The 16,752-nt window shown below is 40.4% G+C and overlaps 1 long non-coding RNA gene across 1 annotated transcript; it reads left to right on the forward strand.

The window, feature by feature from the left end:
- Window positions 1-8,534: 8,534 nt before the first annotated feature.
- Window positions 8,535-9,953, forward strand: LOC122027901. The gene is made up of 3 exons (XR_006124569.1): window positions 8,535-8,819; window positions 8,950-9,005; window positions 9,899-9,953. It is a non-coding gene; the product is annotated as an uncharacterized LOC122027901 (long non-coding RNA).
- The last annotated feature ends 6,799 nt before the right edge of the window (window positions 9,954-16,752 follow it).

A 16,752-nucleotide genomic window follows, 5' to 3' on the forward strand; every position in this document is an offset into this window, starting at 1 on the left:
TCCATAATACAATCATCAAATCATTGGCTCTAGGGCTCTAACTAACAATCTCCCACTCGCACTAGTGCCAATCAGTATAGGCTCTAAACCCCAATGACCTAGTGTGACCATCATGCTTCCTCTGTGCCAAAGCCTTGGTCAAGGGGTCTGCGATTTTAACCTCTATAGGTACTCTGCATATCTTCACCTCTCCTCTCTCGATAATCTCTCGAATGAGATGGAAGCGCCGTATTATGTGTTTGGTCCGCTGATGTGAGCGAGGTTCCTTCGCCTGTGCTATAGCTCCATTGTTGTCACAATAGAGCTCAATAGGGTCAGCGATACTGGGAACCACCCCAAGTTCAGTGATGAACTTGCGGATCCAAACTGCCTCCTTTGCTGCCTCTGATTTAGCAATGTACTCGTCTTCTGTCGTAGAATCAGCTACTATGTCCTGCTTCAAACTCTTCCATCTCACAGTACCACCATTAATGCAAAATACGAACCCTGACTGCGATCGGTAATCATCCTGATCGGTCTGGAAGCTAGCATCACTGTAACCATTTACAGCTAGCTCATCATTGCCTCCATATATCAAGAAATATTCTTTAGTCCTTCTTAAGTACTTAAGAATATTCTTGACCGTTATCCAATGACTTTCACCTGGATCTGACTGGTATCTGCTCGTCATGCTCAAAGCATACGAGACATCAGGTCGAGTATATAGCATGGCGTACATGATAGATCCTATGACTGAGGCATAAGGGATCTGATCCATGCGGTCTCTCTCCTCTCTAGAAGAGGGACCTTGAGTCTTCGAAAGACTCACGCCATGTGACATCGACAGAAATCCCTTCTTAGAGTTTTGCATGGCAAACCAAAGGAGTACCTTGTCAATATATGTACTCTGACTTAGGCCAAGCAATCTCTTAGATCTATCTCTACAGATCTGTATCCCTAGAATGCGGGATGCCTCACCTAAGTCCTTCATTGAGAAGCAACTCCCTAGCCAGGTCTTGACAGACTGAAGCATAGGGATGTCCTTCCCAATGAGTAGTATGCCATCCACATACAATATGAGGAAGACAACGATATCCCCTACAACCTTATTGTAGACACAAGGCTCATCTTCGTTCTAAATGAAACCAAACTATTTGATTGCATCATCGAATCGAAGATTCCAGCTCCGAGAAGCTTGCTTTAGTCCATAAATAGACCTATGCAGCTTGCATACTCTGCTAGTATGCTTTGGATCTACAAAACCCTCAGGTTGTGTCATGTACACATCCTTGAGTAGGTTTCCATTCAGAAACACGGTTTTGACATCCATATGCCATATCTCATAGTTATGGTAAGCTGCAATAGCAAGCATGATCCGAATGGACTTAAACATCGCTACTGGAGAAAAGGTTTCATCATAGTCAATACCATGAATCTGCTTGAAACCTTTAGCTACCAAGTGACCCTTATAGATAAGTCCATCCATGTCAGTCTTTCTCTTAAAGACCCACTTACACCCAATGGGTTTTACCCCTTCAAGTGGATCAACCAAAGTCCATACTTGGTTGGTGTACATGGATTCCATCTCGGATCTCATGGCCTCTAGCCATTTCTCGGAATCTGGTCTCATCACAACTTCCTGATAGGTGGCAGGCTCATCCTCTATGAGCACAACGTCATCATGGTCAGACAAGAGAAATGAGTATCTCTCAGGCTAACCTGTGAAGAGGTATGTCTATTTGAACTGGTTGTTGTTCCTCAACTCTTTGTGGAACAACATCATCCACAACACTTTGTGGTTCTAGTTCAACTTCCATCGAGGTTTCAGTGCTATTGTTTGCATCTTGAACTTCTTCAAGATCGAACGTGCTCCCACTAGTCTTTCTAGAAACAAAGTCCCTTTCTAGAAAGACCCCAGTCTTTGCCACAACTACCTTGTGCTAACTAGGAATGTAGAAGTAATATTCCTACTTTCCTTGGGATATCCAATAAAGTAGCACTTGTTGGATTTGGGTCCTAACTTGTCTGAGACTTGACATCGAACGTAAGCCTCACAACCCCAAATCCTCATGAAAGACACCTGGGCATCTCTCCCAGTCCATATCCTATATGGTGTCTTTATCACAGCCTTGGATGGAACTCGGTTGAGTATAAAAGCTGCCGTGTCTAGAGCATAGCCCCAAAGGTATGTCGGAAGATCTGTGTGACTCATCATAGATCGTACCATATCTAATAGGGTACGATTCCTCCTTTCGGATACACCATTCCACTGTGGTGTTCCAGGAGGAGTGAGTTGGGATAGAATCCCACACTCAGCTAGGTAGTCACGAAACTCATGGCTAAGGTATTCTCCACCTCGATCTGATCGAAGTATCTTAATACTCTTGCCAAGCTGGTTCTATACTTCATTCTTGAATTCTTTGAACTTTTCAAAGGATTCTGACTTATGTGTCATCAAGTACACATAACCATATCTAGTAAAGTCATTAGTAAATGTGATGAAGTACCTATAACCGCCTCTAGCAGCGACATTGAAAGGGCCACATACATCACTATGTATAAGACCTAACAAGTCAGTCGCTCTCTCACTGTGTCCACTAAAGGGAGTCTTGGTCATCTTGCCTAGTAGGCATGACTCGCACGTCTCATAAGATTCAAAATCAAATGAGTCCAGCAAACCATCCTTATGGAGCTGGGATAAGTGCTTGTCATTTATATGACCTAAGCGACAGTGCCAGAGATAGGTTTGGTTCAGGTCATTTGACTTGAACCTCTTGGTATTTATGTTATAGATAGGGCTTTCAAGGTCTAGAATGTAGAGTCCGTTCATCAGAGGTGCACTACAATAGAACATATCTTTTAAATAAACAGAACAACATTTGTCCTTAATTATAAAAGAGAAACCTTTCTTGTCCAAACAAGAAACAGAAATTATGTTCTTAGTTAATGCAGGCACATAACAACAATCATCTAACTCTAATAAAAGCCTAGAGGGCAGAGATAGAAAATAAGTCCCTACAGCAACAGCAGCAACCCGTGCTCCATTGCCTACGCGTAGGTACACCTCGCCCTTCGCCAATGCCCTGCTATTTCTCAACGCCTGCACATTAGTACAAATGTGAGATACACATCCGGTATCTAATACCCATGATGAAGAAATAGATAGATTGACTTCTATAACATATATACCTAAAGTGGAAGTCTCACTTCGCTTCTTCTTAAGATCTTCCAGGTACACCTTGCAGTTCCTCTTCCAGTGCCTAGTCTGACCGCAGTGGAAGCAGGTAGCATCTTTGGCGACCCCGCCTTTAGGCTTCAGTGCCTTGCCTTTGCCCTTGGCTTGGGACTTTCCTTTGCCTTTGGGCTTGCCCTTGCCCTTGTGTTTCTGAACCATCAGAACAGAGTGGGGCTTAGCCGTCTTAAGGTTTAGCTCAGCAGTTCTTAACATGCTAAGCAGCTCGGGCAGTGGCTTGTCAATTTCGTTTATATTGTAGTTTAGAACGAACTGACTATAGCTATCTGGCAAGGACTGTAAGATCAGGTCAGTGGCCAACTCTTAGCCAAGCGGGAATCCCAACCTCTATAGGTTTTCTATGTACCCAATCATTTTGAGTACATATGGGCCTACGGGAGCCCCATTTGACATCTTGCACTGAAATAGTGCCCTTGAGATCTCAAATCTCTCATGCCTCGCTTGTTCTTGATACAGTTGATGAAGAAGTTCAACCATATCGTAAGCGCCCATCAACTCGTGTTGCTTCTGAAGCTCAGAGTTCATGGTCGCGAGCATTAGACATGACGCATCTAATGCGTCATCTTGATGCTTCTTGTAAGCATCTTCATCTGCTCGCGTGGCATTGGCAGGAGGAGCCTCCGGAATGGGCTGCTCCAGAACGTACAGTTTACGTTCCTGGGTGAGAACTATTCTCAAGTTCCTATACCAGTCCAGGAAATTTGCTCCGTTGAGCTTGTCCTTCTCAAGAACAGATTGCAGGGAGAAAGTGTTCGTATTTGACGTCATGGTTATCTACAACAGAAAAAGCAGAAAATAAATATAATATTCCTTTAAATCATTTAATTAGGCCTTTAACTAAATGATGCTCCCACTGAATTCTATAATTCATGTGGGACAAGATCCACATCATACTACGCCTTGAGTTAGCTTTGGCTAATACACCCAAGACTTAGTATGATCGGTAGGTAATGATTTACCAATTACATCTCTATGCAACTCTTGTTTATAGGATCATTAGCCGCAGTTATATTAAAACTTGAGTTAGCTTTGGCTAATACGCCCAAGAATTAATATAAATGTGATTTATGTCCTATCTTTCCAACCATTGGAAGAATGCCTATAGTTATACTCAATCCAACCGAGTTAACTAGGAATACTCAATCTAATTGAGTTTGTATTCGCCCATGCGTTGATAAGCGGGACCAAGATTGTCCCTCTGTACTCTACCAAGATAATATGTGTTGCTCTGCTTTGGCTGATTCAACAACACATGTGATCGAGGTAGTGATAGGTATCACGGCACGGTAGCCATTAGAGTTGACGTGATTTAGATCTAATCTAAATGATGATGCGTATCATATACTCGATAGATCTAATCTAATCGAAAGGGTGCATCATGTGCACGACTTAGATCTAATCTAATCGTTAGAGACTAATTAATTACTTAATCATGCATCACATATACACAAGCAATTAATTAAATTAATTCGTGATTAGTCATGGCCCTACTACGATCTTCTCAAGCCAATGAGAAGATCGGATGGTCAACCTAGGGTCAACAGCTTCTCAAGCTCCTCCCTTTGACCACCTTGTGTTTCTCGCGCCCTCCTCGTAACTCCGTCTCGAGTGGGCCTTCCACCGCTCCAATTTTGTACATTACAATTTTGAAGCTCGAGTTACATTCAAGCCTAAACTAATTTACAACAAGAATATAAAATAGAGAAAGGCACGACGCGCAGGTCGCGAATAAAAATACAACACGCACATCACATCACGGCACGCAGGCCGTATTATGAATTACAACACATTTATTCCAATCCAATTGGGTCTTTTGGGACATGACAATAACAAATTATGCATAATTCTAAATTATGTATTTTTCTATAATTTCTACAATTTTAATACCAATTTTTACAATTTTTAAGAGTAAAAATTCTCGACGGTCCCGTTTAGCGGTTTTCGGGTGCAATCGCGGAACGAATCCCCTTGTGGGGCCAGGGGCAGCGCCCCTACCCGCGATCTAACCATGATGAGGGTTCCTTAGCGATCCTACAGCACCTTAGCCCGCTGTCCCAAAAAGTTTTGGGGTGAAACCTTGCCGTTTCGGAAAAATCTTCTCGGTAGTCGAAGCCTACAAGTGTCGAAATACTTGTGCTTCGCTTCTACGAGAAAATTACTCATAAAAATCCATAAAAACTTAAATTTACAGAAAATCACAGAAGCTATATTTTTCATAAAAATAAAAAATAAACTCGTCGAAGACTTCGCACGTGGATCTGATACCACTGTTGGGTTTTTCGGGCCGCGAAAACCGCTTTTCGCGTCGCGGAAACCCCGAAACCCCCAGCCACAGATACGTGCGAAGTAAAAACTTCCAAAAATATATGAGTATGAGTTTCTAAACCTCGATCTACAGTAGATCTATAAAGGGAAACAAAGAATATACCCTTGATGCGCGCCCTACGTGAATCCCGCTCGTCCAATGGTGCCGGATCTCAAGGTTGTCAAAGTAGACAACCCTCTAGAAGTATCCACACGAACACAAGGAGATCACCAAACTAAAGTGTGCTACACTACAACAAAATCGCTCATAGACATCAGTGGAACAACAACGATTTTAGGCTAAAACCGATGTCTTTGAGTATTTTACACCGGTTTTTTTAAAAACCGGTGTCTATGAGCGCAGATTTTAGCTCATAGACATCGGTTTTTTAGGCGATGTCTATGAGCGCCCTTTTTTTGGTTAATAGACACCGATTTTAACATCAATTTTTAAAATCCGATGTTAATGAACCCAAATAATATTTTAATTTTTCCCCACAAGCCAAAATCTGCACACTGTGAATTCCCTCCAAACCTAAATCTTTATCCCGCCCTTCCTCCGCGCGACATCTCTCTCGCAATAACCTAAACCTCCGACCATCCGACCATCCGACCATCCGACCATCTCTCTCAGCCTAAACCTAAACCTCCGACCATCTCTCTCAACCTCATCTCCCTCTTCCCCCCTTCCTAGATCCTCTCCCGATCAGGATCAAGACACGACGAACTTGCTTCTCCGTCCAACCACACCACATCTCCTCCAACTCCTCCATTTGGTTGAGAAGAGGAGGCCTTGGTAGCGTACAACATTCCCACCCGCGCGTCCAGAGCCACCGGCACCACCTCCTCCGCCACCTCAGCGAACAGCGGGCTAAACCGCAGCAGGTACGACTCCCGGCACGTCGTCCCCTCCGGGCACACCGCCAGGCCCCCCTCCACCGCCAGCAGCCGCCGCATCGTCGCCGCGTCTCGTCCCCTGTCCCGGGTCAGCCGCACATTCCGCATCGGTGCCAACGCCTCCGACACCCGGCTATGTATGGCCACACCGGCCTTGACCAAGTCCCTAATCGGCATTGAGAAGCTACAATGCCTTTAATCGGCACAGTGCCTAGAAGCAAAAATTAGCATGGGCTTTGTCTCTCCTCTTCATTTTTCTTTCTTTTTTTTCCTCTCTCGACGCCCCCAAATCCGCCTTCTCGTGATCTGCTCCAAGCGGCGACAATAGCAACTCCGACGACGTTTGAGAAGGGCAACTTAGAGGAGGACGAAGCTGGCCTTCAGCATTTACTCCGGTGAGGATCCCTCTTCTCCATTTTCCCCGAATTATCCATCAACAGGCGGCGGATTTAATTAGGGTTTTCACCGGCGTGGTTGCGCCGGAGGATTCCCTCATCTCTGATTTGACCAAGTCTGAAATCCCTTGCCGATGTGGTAGCGAGAGCAGGGAAACTCAAAGGAGGACGGAGCTGGCCTTGAACATCTTCTCTGGTGAAGCCTTACTGAAATCCAACACTGAGGTTGTTGTGGACTTCCACGAACGTGGTTGCGAATGCTGGCATGATCCCAGCAACTTCAATCTTCAATTTTGGCAGCAAGCTTCATTTCATCTCTCTGCTATTCAACTTCGCGTAGTTTGTGTTGGTGGAATCAGTAGATCAGAGGGTGAGGACAGTAATTTTTGTGTAATCTGTTGCTCTTCACTGAAGTGTTTAACTGCGAGAAGAACCAGCCATTATGTATCATTGTCCGGGATCAGTTTAGTCATCTGTATTGCTGTCCACCGGCGTTGCTGGTTCCATCTCCGGGCCCCCTTGTGACAAAGGAGGTAGTCGATTGGAGTTGATCGCGGAATAGTGGTTTGGATAGTTAGTTTATTTTCCTATTAAATGTTTCATGTTTAGTTGTTAGTTTACTTTTGTGTTTAATCTATGTGTTATTTCCTTATGATACATGTGGAGTGTTTAGCTTTACTTTGTTTAGTTTTATTTATGTATGATTGTTAATCTTGTATCATAGGGTGACAATGTGATACATGTTTAGCTTTTATGCATAGTTAGGTTTTATTTGATTGTTGTTAAGTTGATTAGTCAATTGTTTTTTGTTTAACTGTTGCTTTCTTTATGTATGGCCACACCGGATTTAGGTTTTAACTGTTGATATAAATTCTCAGTTTATATCTTAAAGATTAATCATTTTTCAATTTCTGGAATGTCTGGGGCGGCAAGTGAGAAATTGTCCTGATAATTTCATACTTCAGATCCTTGAATGGCTTATCTTTTTCCTAGCTTGGAATTATGCTACTCCATCTTGTCCTGCATTAGCATCATTTTCTCATATGACTGACAGTTACATCTGCTTTGACTTCGTTGTCAGTGGTTTATCAAGAGGCAAAAGAGAACTCTTTTTGAAGTTCTTGAGAAGGTGAAAGCCGGTAAAACCAGAAAGTTCATACCTAAATTGGAGCACTCTTTCGACGTGCATGGTATCCGAAATAGATGAATTACTGTAACTCTGTGATCCATTGTGGTTTTCGTAGAGTTGATGATTCTCAGCTTCATCTCCTTGCTGTTGACATTTAGTCAGGACCAGATCGCGAAAATCTGCATGCCAAAGGCAGTTGCAGATTCTATGCTGCCATGTCGCCCTGATGCAGAGTCAACTGGCAGAAATAAAAGGCGGCTGCTCGCGCTGGTGCTGACGGAGTCACACCTGAAGCGCAGGATTTTAGCTGCTGGTGATTCAGTGGTTGAATGCCCCCCAGTGAGTAGTGCACAGCAACTTCCAATTCTCTGATTGTTTGGTTGAAAATAATCTATTGTAAACAAAATCTAAGAAGCTTTCACTAAAATGTTCAGTTGCGATCACTTGTAGGAAAAGGAGCAACTGATTACTGCCATAGGCTTGCACCAGTTGCACATTCTGATCTTCTTTTTGGCTATGTTTCATCTGGTAAATAGTGCTCTTATAATGGTCCTTGGAAGAGCAAAGGTGAATCTGTAGTGACAGAGTAGTGGATTACATTATGTATCATTCTGAATAATTCCATAGCATTGCCTGAGGATGATTTAGTTTAGCTGTTGCAGTATCCACTTTGCATTGATAATCTTCTCTTGGGCAGATACACAGATGGAAGGACTGGGAAAAGGATACGACATCGGCTGAGTATGCCTTCATGACTGGTATATATATGTTCACTATTCTTTGTTTTTTTGTCCCAGATTTGCATCCTTGGATCCTAGTTTGAGTGGTAAAAGTGCAGAACCAGTATATCGTGATGCAAAAGGTTTGAGTTCTCTGACACAACATTGAATTTGAAATTTTTTCATGTACATTTGGAAGCCCAGATTCTACCGGTTTTGTAGTTTTATATTTGCATGTTTCTGACTGCTGAGTGACTGAATTATTTTCTGCAGGGAAAGCTATTTCAAAGGAAGAGCTACTGAAACCAAAGGAGGAAGAGAAACCAAAGGTATTTTTCACACACTTCATCTTTGATTTGGTGGTCATGTTTACCATACGTGTCAGTTAATTCCCAAGAGCTATATTTTTTTGTTTCACTTTTATTGTTAGCTATATGAGCACAACATGCTATGCTTTTGATTTATTATTACAGCTATTTATCAGAAAGGAGAATTATTGGTACACTTTTGATTGTTTAATTATAGGCTCTCTTAGTTGGAAGCAAGTGTAGTGTTGATTGTGTAGGAGTGATTTGTAACCCTTATTATTATTTATTAGTTTTTGCATAATTTTTTATGTTGGATCCATTGCTGTCTAGTTGATTTTTATTTGCTCTTTTTGTTTCTTTAAGTTCACTTCCATTTGCAATCTCTTCATATATTAGTGACTAATGGTTGGTTGCTGTTCCTGGATTTGTTATAGCGCTATTGGTTGTTTCTACTAAAGAAAGTTAACTTTTATCAGGAATATTCTTCTGTGATCTTCCTACACAATTGGGAGACTTTGTAAAACCAAACTAACTAATTTATTAGGTTGAAATGATAGATAGATGAGTGATCTCAGTCTTGGCATGACTAACATTTTTTTTTTTTTATGTTCAAAACCTTTCATTTTGTTTTGTATGGTTCTCTCTAAGAGCATGGACCTAGTTATCTTTTGACAGCTGAATATGATTCTTTTACTTCATTTGTAACTGCAAATTCAACTTTCTGATACCTTGTGAATCACTGAAGATCCTTATTGCAAGCATTGAAGTAAGCATTGATGTGATTGAGATAAATGATGAATATGTCTCTTTTTAAGCATTTAAATTAGTCATCTTGTTACCTGGTGCTCTTACTACTTTTTCAACTATGATTTTTGGTCTTGATTTACTAATATATTATTTATGTGTTTTTACAGTTTACAAATCTCAAGTACTCCAGAGTTGAAATTGATGAAGTGCGGTTCGAGTGGGCTGAATGCATGCTAGATTACATTTGAGACAGTTGTACCTTGATGTGTTAACAGAATGTTATACTTTGATTTTGATATCTATTAGCTAGCTTTTGATGTAAAAAGAATGTTTGGGTATTTTATGGATATTGTTGTAAGAAGATTATTTATATAATTTGTGAATATTTATATATTTTATGGATATTATTGAATGAAGAATATTTGTATAATTTGTGAATATTTGTGTATTTTTTTTTGTTATTGTCGGTTTTAAAATCAAATCTGTGCTGTTAAAAAATATACATATTACATCGGTTTTCCACCGATGTAAAACCGGTGTTATAAAGTAATATTACATCGGTCATTTATCGCTGCCAAAACTGGTGTTATTAATATACAATATTAAATCGGTTTTACACCGTTGATGAAACAATGTCGTTAAGTGATACTACACCGGTTAATAACCGATTCGAAGACCGGTGTCATTAAGTGATACTACACCGGTTTTAACCCGATGTCTAAAATGGCAGACTTTTAACATCGGCTTCATAGACATCGGTCGAAAATCAAATAGACACCGGTGGAAAACCGATGTCTATGAGCGATTTTGTTGTAGTGCTAGCACCTTAGTTAGGTTCGGCAAGATGAGGAGAGGGAGAGAAGAAAATGGAGCAAGGAAGAAGATGAAGGAATCAATAAGAATAATTCACAAAATGAAACTTATTACTCCAATTGATGTGGCCGGCCACATTAAGTGGATGTGTAACCTCCATGGAATGCCAAGAGTCACAACTCTTGTTAACTCCCATGAGGTGGCATCCCACTTAAGCAACCATGATGATGTGGAGTATCATCATTGGCCCACTCAATGCCAACTCACCAATGAGGTGGCATAAAGTCAAGTCAAACTTGACTCTTCATCTTCCTCTAAAGTCAAGTCAAACTTGACTTAATCTCTCTCATGGTTGATCTAATCCAACCATTTAATCCAAGCCAATTTAATATAATGAATCTAATTCATTTAATTAAATTGATTCAATGAGTCATAATCTAAATTAGACTCATTGAACACATGAATCAACTTGAGTCCAACTCAATTAGCCCAATTAGGATTACTCTTAATCCAATTTGATTCATCAAATGAATCTAATCCTCTTGGTTCATCATATGAACCTAATATCCATCTAATTGTCCTTAGTGTGTGACCCTATAGGTTCTTGTAACGTTGGCAATGCCCCTAAACCCATTTAGGGGCATAAGTAATGAGCGGTATCTAGAAACACATCATTACTACCCAATGTTACAAGAATGTTGAGATCCAACATCACCTTGTGACTACTAATTGTGACTCTTCACAATATATGACAAGTGTCCTTCTATCCTAGACATCTAGATTGATCATTGTGACGTATAGACCGTGTCATCCTCTAATCAATCTAAATCTTGAACTCCAAGTAGACTCACTAAATCAAATGAGCTCAATATCTCATATTGACCCCTTTAGGCATGGCCATGCACTTCGTGATCTTACTCTATCAAGAATATTGATGTCTCTCCCGTCATATAGGAGGATAGATCCTATTTACATCACTCACATCCCTCTGCATAATTCATTACATACCCAGTAATCTCCTTTATAGTCCACCCAGTTACGGGTGACGTTTGACGAAACCAAAGTACATAACTCCTTATGTAGAGAACCATGGTGACTTCAGGTCTAAGGACTAGTAGTCATACTAATAGCCACATGAGAAAGTATATGACACTCATATAACGATCCATGATACTTTCTCATGGCGGGTCATTCAGTATACATTCTCCAATGCATACCCATGTGTCAACTTGATATCTCTATATCCATGACTTGTGAGATCAAGTCATCAAGTTGACCTACATGCTAGTCTTATTACATTAACATTGTCCCTGAATGTTAATACTCGACTAGGAATGATTAAGAGTAGTATTCCCTATATCATCTCACTATCGGTTCAACTAACCGATTGATATAGGTGAGAACCTTCTACTCAAGGACGCTATTATACTTAGTTTATTTGGCACCAATACAAGTAAGTATAATAACCAAAACAATAAATGCCTTTATTTATATAAGAATATGATACAATAATCCATAATACAATCATCAAATGATTGGCTCTAGGGCTCTAACTAATAAAAGAACTATGAAGTGAAGGAGGAGAAAAGAGAAGAATAGAAGAACCCTGAGTTCTTGGGGTCGGTAAAGGAATTGGTTCAGGAAAGTTCTTCATGAACTCAGGGTCTGAGATAGCACTTGGAAAAGAGGGATCTTCTGGTAACTGAATAGGGGAAGAAGCAAGTATAGGGTACAAGGAGAAAAGGGTAGGTTTTGGAGAAAAAGGTGGAATATCCCTTATGGGTATATCTTTAGAAGTGGAGATAGCCCGTTTCTTAGGTTGCGGTGTTAATCTCAATCTTCACCTGGGGCGTTTTCTTGTAGGAGTAGCCCCGGGCACTTGTTCTTGTATCTCTAGAGGGGCATCCCCTGGAGGCAAACTTATAGAGGCCTCCCCAATAGTAGTTTGAGAGCTAGAAGCGAGCATTGGTTGAGTTGAAGGCTTAGGTAAAAGAGCATCAGATTCTTGAGCTGATACAATATTGAGTTCTTCTCTTAGTTCTTGTTCCTTAGCTAATAATTCCTCCTCTTCAAAGTGGATTGCCTTGTCAACAAAAGCTCTGAATATTTTTAAAATATCCACTACAACAAACAAAAATGTATTTTAGTTAGTCAAGGAGGGATAGTTAGAATTTTGAAACTTACCAAAGGAATATTGTAGGCTCTTTTGAACATGGCTCATGCCAAAAAAATATAAGAGATCATCACGTATCCACTGGTGAATGTAAAATCAATGACCTAATAATTTATGGGAGTACTCAGAAAAAATTGGTTGTTGATGAAGCTCCCTTACATCAGGGAGAGAAGGAAAGGAAGATTGCCATTTGGTGGACCACGCGAAGGGACCAGGAAATTTGACAAAGAAAAAATACGATTTCCAACCCTCGATAGATGAAGGCATTTCTTCAAAGAATACCATCTTCGGGTGAGATTGAAAAAGAAATACTCCAGGCTCTGATATTTTGGGGCAAGAGAACATGAAAAAATTTTGAGGAGTAGGAGGTATACTGAAGAGGCGAAATACTATATTCAACCCACATAGATACCTAAAGGCATTTGGGGTCAATTGTTGTTAAGGAATACCAAAATAATGACTTATATCTATCAAGAAAGGAGGAATGGGAAAGCGTAAACCTGCAACTAGCTGATCTTTAAAAAAGATAATGCAGTTATCAGGAGGAAGACAAGGATGGGCGTTAGGTTGCGGGACCCTAATGCGATATTCTCTAGGAATTTCATACAGAGAACGGATGTAAGTTCGGTTGGTAGCAGTGAAGGAAGAATGAATTTGAGCATACCAAGGGAGTAAAGATTCTGTAGCCATGGTGAAAAATGGAAACACTCAAGGAATAAATGACTTACTGAGTCCTTAAGGTGAAAACGTCACAGAAGAAGACCAAGGAAGATGAAGGAGCGCGTGTTGTTGAAGGAAGTCGGAAAAGAAAATCGCTAAAGAATAAGGGGAGGAAGATGAACAATGAAGAGTTAAAAAATACTTAGGGTTTTAAGGTGATATAAGGATCACTGTTAAATTAAAATGATTCGACAGAGGAAAGTCATTGATTTGCCAAGAAGAATGTGTGTTAAGACACGAATGAAAAACGTACCAAGCGTTACTTAGAAAAAAGGGGGAAAAAATGCTACGTGGCGCTCGTCCAGGAAGAGGCATTTATAATAGATAGAACAGATCGAATCATATACTGAACCGTCATATCTTCGAACATTCTCTTTTCGTTGAAGGACCAATTACCAACGGGACCATTTTGAAAAGCCGCACGAATCTCAAAGTGTGGTAAATATAATAATAAATAAGTAAATAATAATAATGAGTTTGGCGAATAAAGGAAAAACTCAAGTTAAGTAAGTGATATGTATTAAATAAAACTAGTATCTTAAGCAGTAGGATGACTAAAGTCAAGAGGGATGTTTACAGGCTTGAACAGAAAACACCAAGTGAACTATATGGTGGTAGGCTTTAATTAGAATATAACATATAAGTGTTTTGGTAGGTATATACCCGGACGGGTATAAGCCCGGTCATATTTAAAGGCACTTGAACAAGCAAATAACAAAATCGGACATAAATATATAAATTTATATTACCATAAATAATTAAACAATCTCAACCCTTGAACTTTTGTGAATCTTACATAAACAAATACAGATACAATAGATAAATAATTTTCTACTTGTTCTACTTCTTGGAGCTACCAGACTGTTCTGCCCATCCCAAGTATAGGCGTGTAGTAGAATGATAGCCTGGATAGAGAGAAAATGTTTGTCCTGTCTTCTTGCATTTGTGCTAGCTACCATCTTGGGTTTGTGGTAGAGAAGCTAGCTCTAATCTAGCCCAATCTAGTGCAGTTTGCAAAAATGTACTTTAGCTTTCTACTGGTCCAAGTCTTGTTGTTGTTGCGATATTAGTAAACCGTCTACATGAACCTTCCTGGTCAAAATGGTTATTTCTAAGGCATGTAGAGGTTTCAGATCATCTAACTCCTCAATATTTTTCTTTAAATCCAAATAAGCTTTGCCCCTTAAAGCCACTTCAGACCGAACTTGAGACTGGGCTGCTTGTAGATGTACCTCTAGCTCTCTTTGATGAGAATGATGTAGATCTAAGACATGCATAGCGTTATCCAAAGACTTCTCCTTCTCGGACAATAGTTGATCCCAGAGTGGAAGATTTGAAGCCATAAATCTCAATAATATCTCTAGAGGAAAGTCAAGCAAGAAAGAGTAAAGGTTGAAGTTTCAGAAGTTAGGATCACACCTCTATTTTACTTGGTTATAAGATATGTGTTGGGGGTGTCACAGGATTACTGTAGTAGGTATGAACTGTTCAGAAAAGGACAGAAGTAGACTTATGTCTAGTCAGTCAACTATACCTCCTTTGACTAGACTTGAAAGGGGAGGGGGGCTAGTGATACGAGTTATGATGGATCGACCTGTCGAGTGAAGGAGACGTTTAGGTTGAGAAAGGTAGGAAGGTATATAGCTGGTCGAATGAAGGCCGAGAGATTGCCCATGCACTCTTATATGCTCGGGCAGGCTTTATAGCCGGTCGAATGAAGGCCGAGCGACTGCCCATGCACTCTTATATGCTCGGTCAGGCAAAGCCCGCCCGAGCATAAAGGCATTTAGCCTTATGTATGATTTCTATCATATTATCGGTCGATCGAAAGTCGAGCGAGCACCCACGTGCTCATATATGCTCGGCTTGGCAAATCTCACTAGAGCATAAGGGTGATAAGCATTATATATGGTTCTAAGCATATTACCGACCGACTACAGGTCGAGCGAGCGCCCACGTGCTCATATATGCTCGGTTGGGCAAAGCCCACTCGAGAATAAGGAATTTATCCTTATGTATGACTTTTAACATATTACCGATCGACTGCAGGCCGAGCGAGCACTCACGTGCTCATACATACTCTGTCGGGCAAAGCCCGCCCGAGCATAAAGGTATTTAGCCTTATGTATGACTTCTAGCATATTACTGGTCGACCGAAGGCCGAGCAAGCACCCACGTGCTCATATACGCTTGGTCGGGCAAAGCCTACCCGATCATAAAGATATATTCAACAGAAGGTATTTCTAATATACGACCGGCTTGAACGATCGACCGAGACATATTCAACAGAAGGTATTCCAAATATACGACCAGCTTGAACTACCGGCCAAGATATATACAATAGAAGGTATTCTTAATATACAACCGGCTTGAACGATCAACCAAAACATGTCTTGTATGATATCTGGCAAGAAATATCTTCTAGAAGTTTCTCCAATGATAATGATGTGCCCCCATTATAAATACAAATGATAAATGACAAAATGGGTACATCTGGGGTACAGAAAAGATTCTTTAAATGATTATTGCACAAAGTATAGAAGATGACTTCATCTCCTAACAAACCCTAACGAACCGGGGACCACTTCACGACTACGAAGGTCACGTGAGGTAGTATAAAATGGGGAATCCTCTCCATTGGCAAGGTATGCAAGTTCGAGCATCTAAACTTTGTTTCACTTCAGTTACAATTCTTCTTCCTTGCTTTCACCTTTGAGAGAGACATTGACTTGAGCGTCGGAGGGCCTAGCTAGGGATCCCCACCCCGATCTTAGGTCTCTAATGCTTTGTTGGTTTATCTGTTAGTATTAGCCCTAATACTAATTATAAGATGATTGCAAAGGGCTCATTTTGTATCATATACTATTATTAATAAAAGGTAAAGTTGGTTATTATACTTATTTCAGTTCAGTGCCGATTGAATAAGTATAATAATGCCCTTGGGTAGTAGGTTCTTATCTACAACATATCAATTGGTTGAGTTGATAGTGAGATATTGTAGATATACATGGAACGCTTCTCTTAACTATTCCTAGTCAAGAATTAATATACAAGGACAATATTAATACATTGAGACTAGCATGTAGGTCAACGAATGACTTAATCTCATAAGTCATGGATATGAGATATCAGGTTGACACATGGGTATATATTAGAGAATATATACTAAATGACCCACCTTGAGAATGTTTCATGGATCATTATATGAGTGTCATAAACATTCTCATGTGACTATTGGTATAAATAGTCCTTAACCTGAAGTCACTACGATTCCCTACATAAGGAGTTGTGTACTTTGGTATCGGCAAACGTCAC

Source organism: Zingiber officinale, chromosome 10A (assembly GCF_018446385.1).
Source record: "Zingiber officinale cultivar Zhangliang chromosome 10A, Zo_v1.1, whole genome shotgun sequence".
NCBI lineage: Eukaryota > Viridiplantae > Streptophyta > Magnoliopsida > Zingiberales > Zingiberaceae > Zingiber > Zingiber officinale.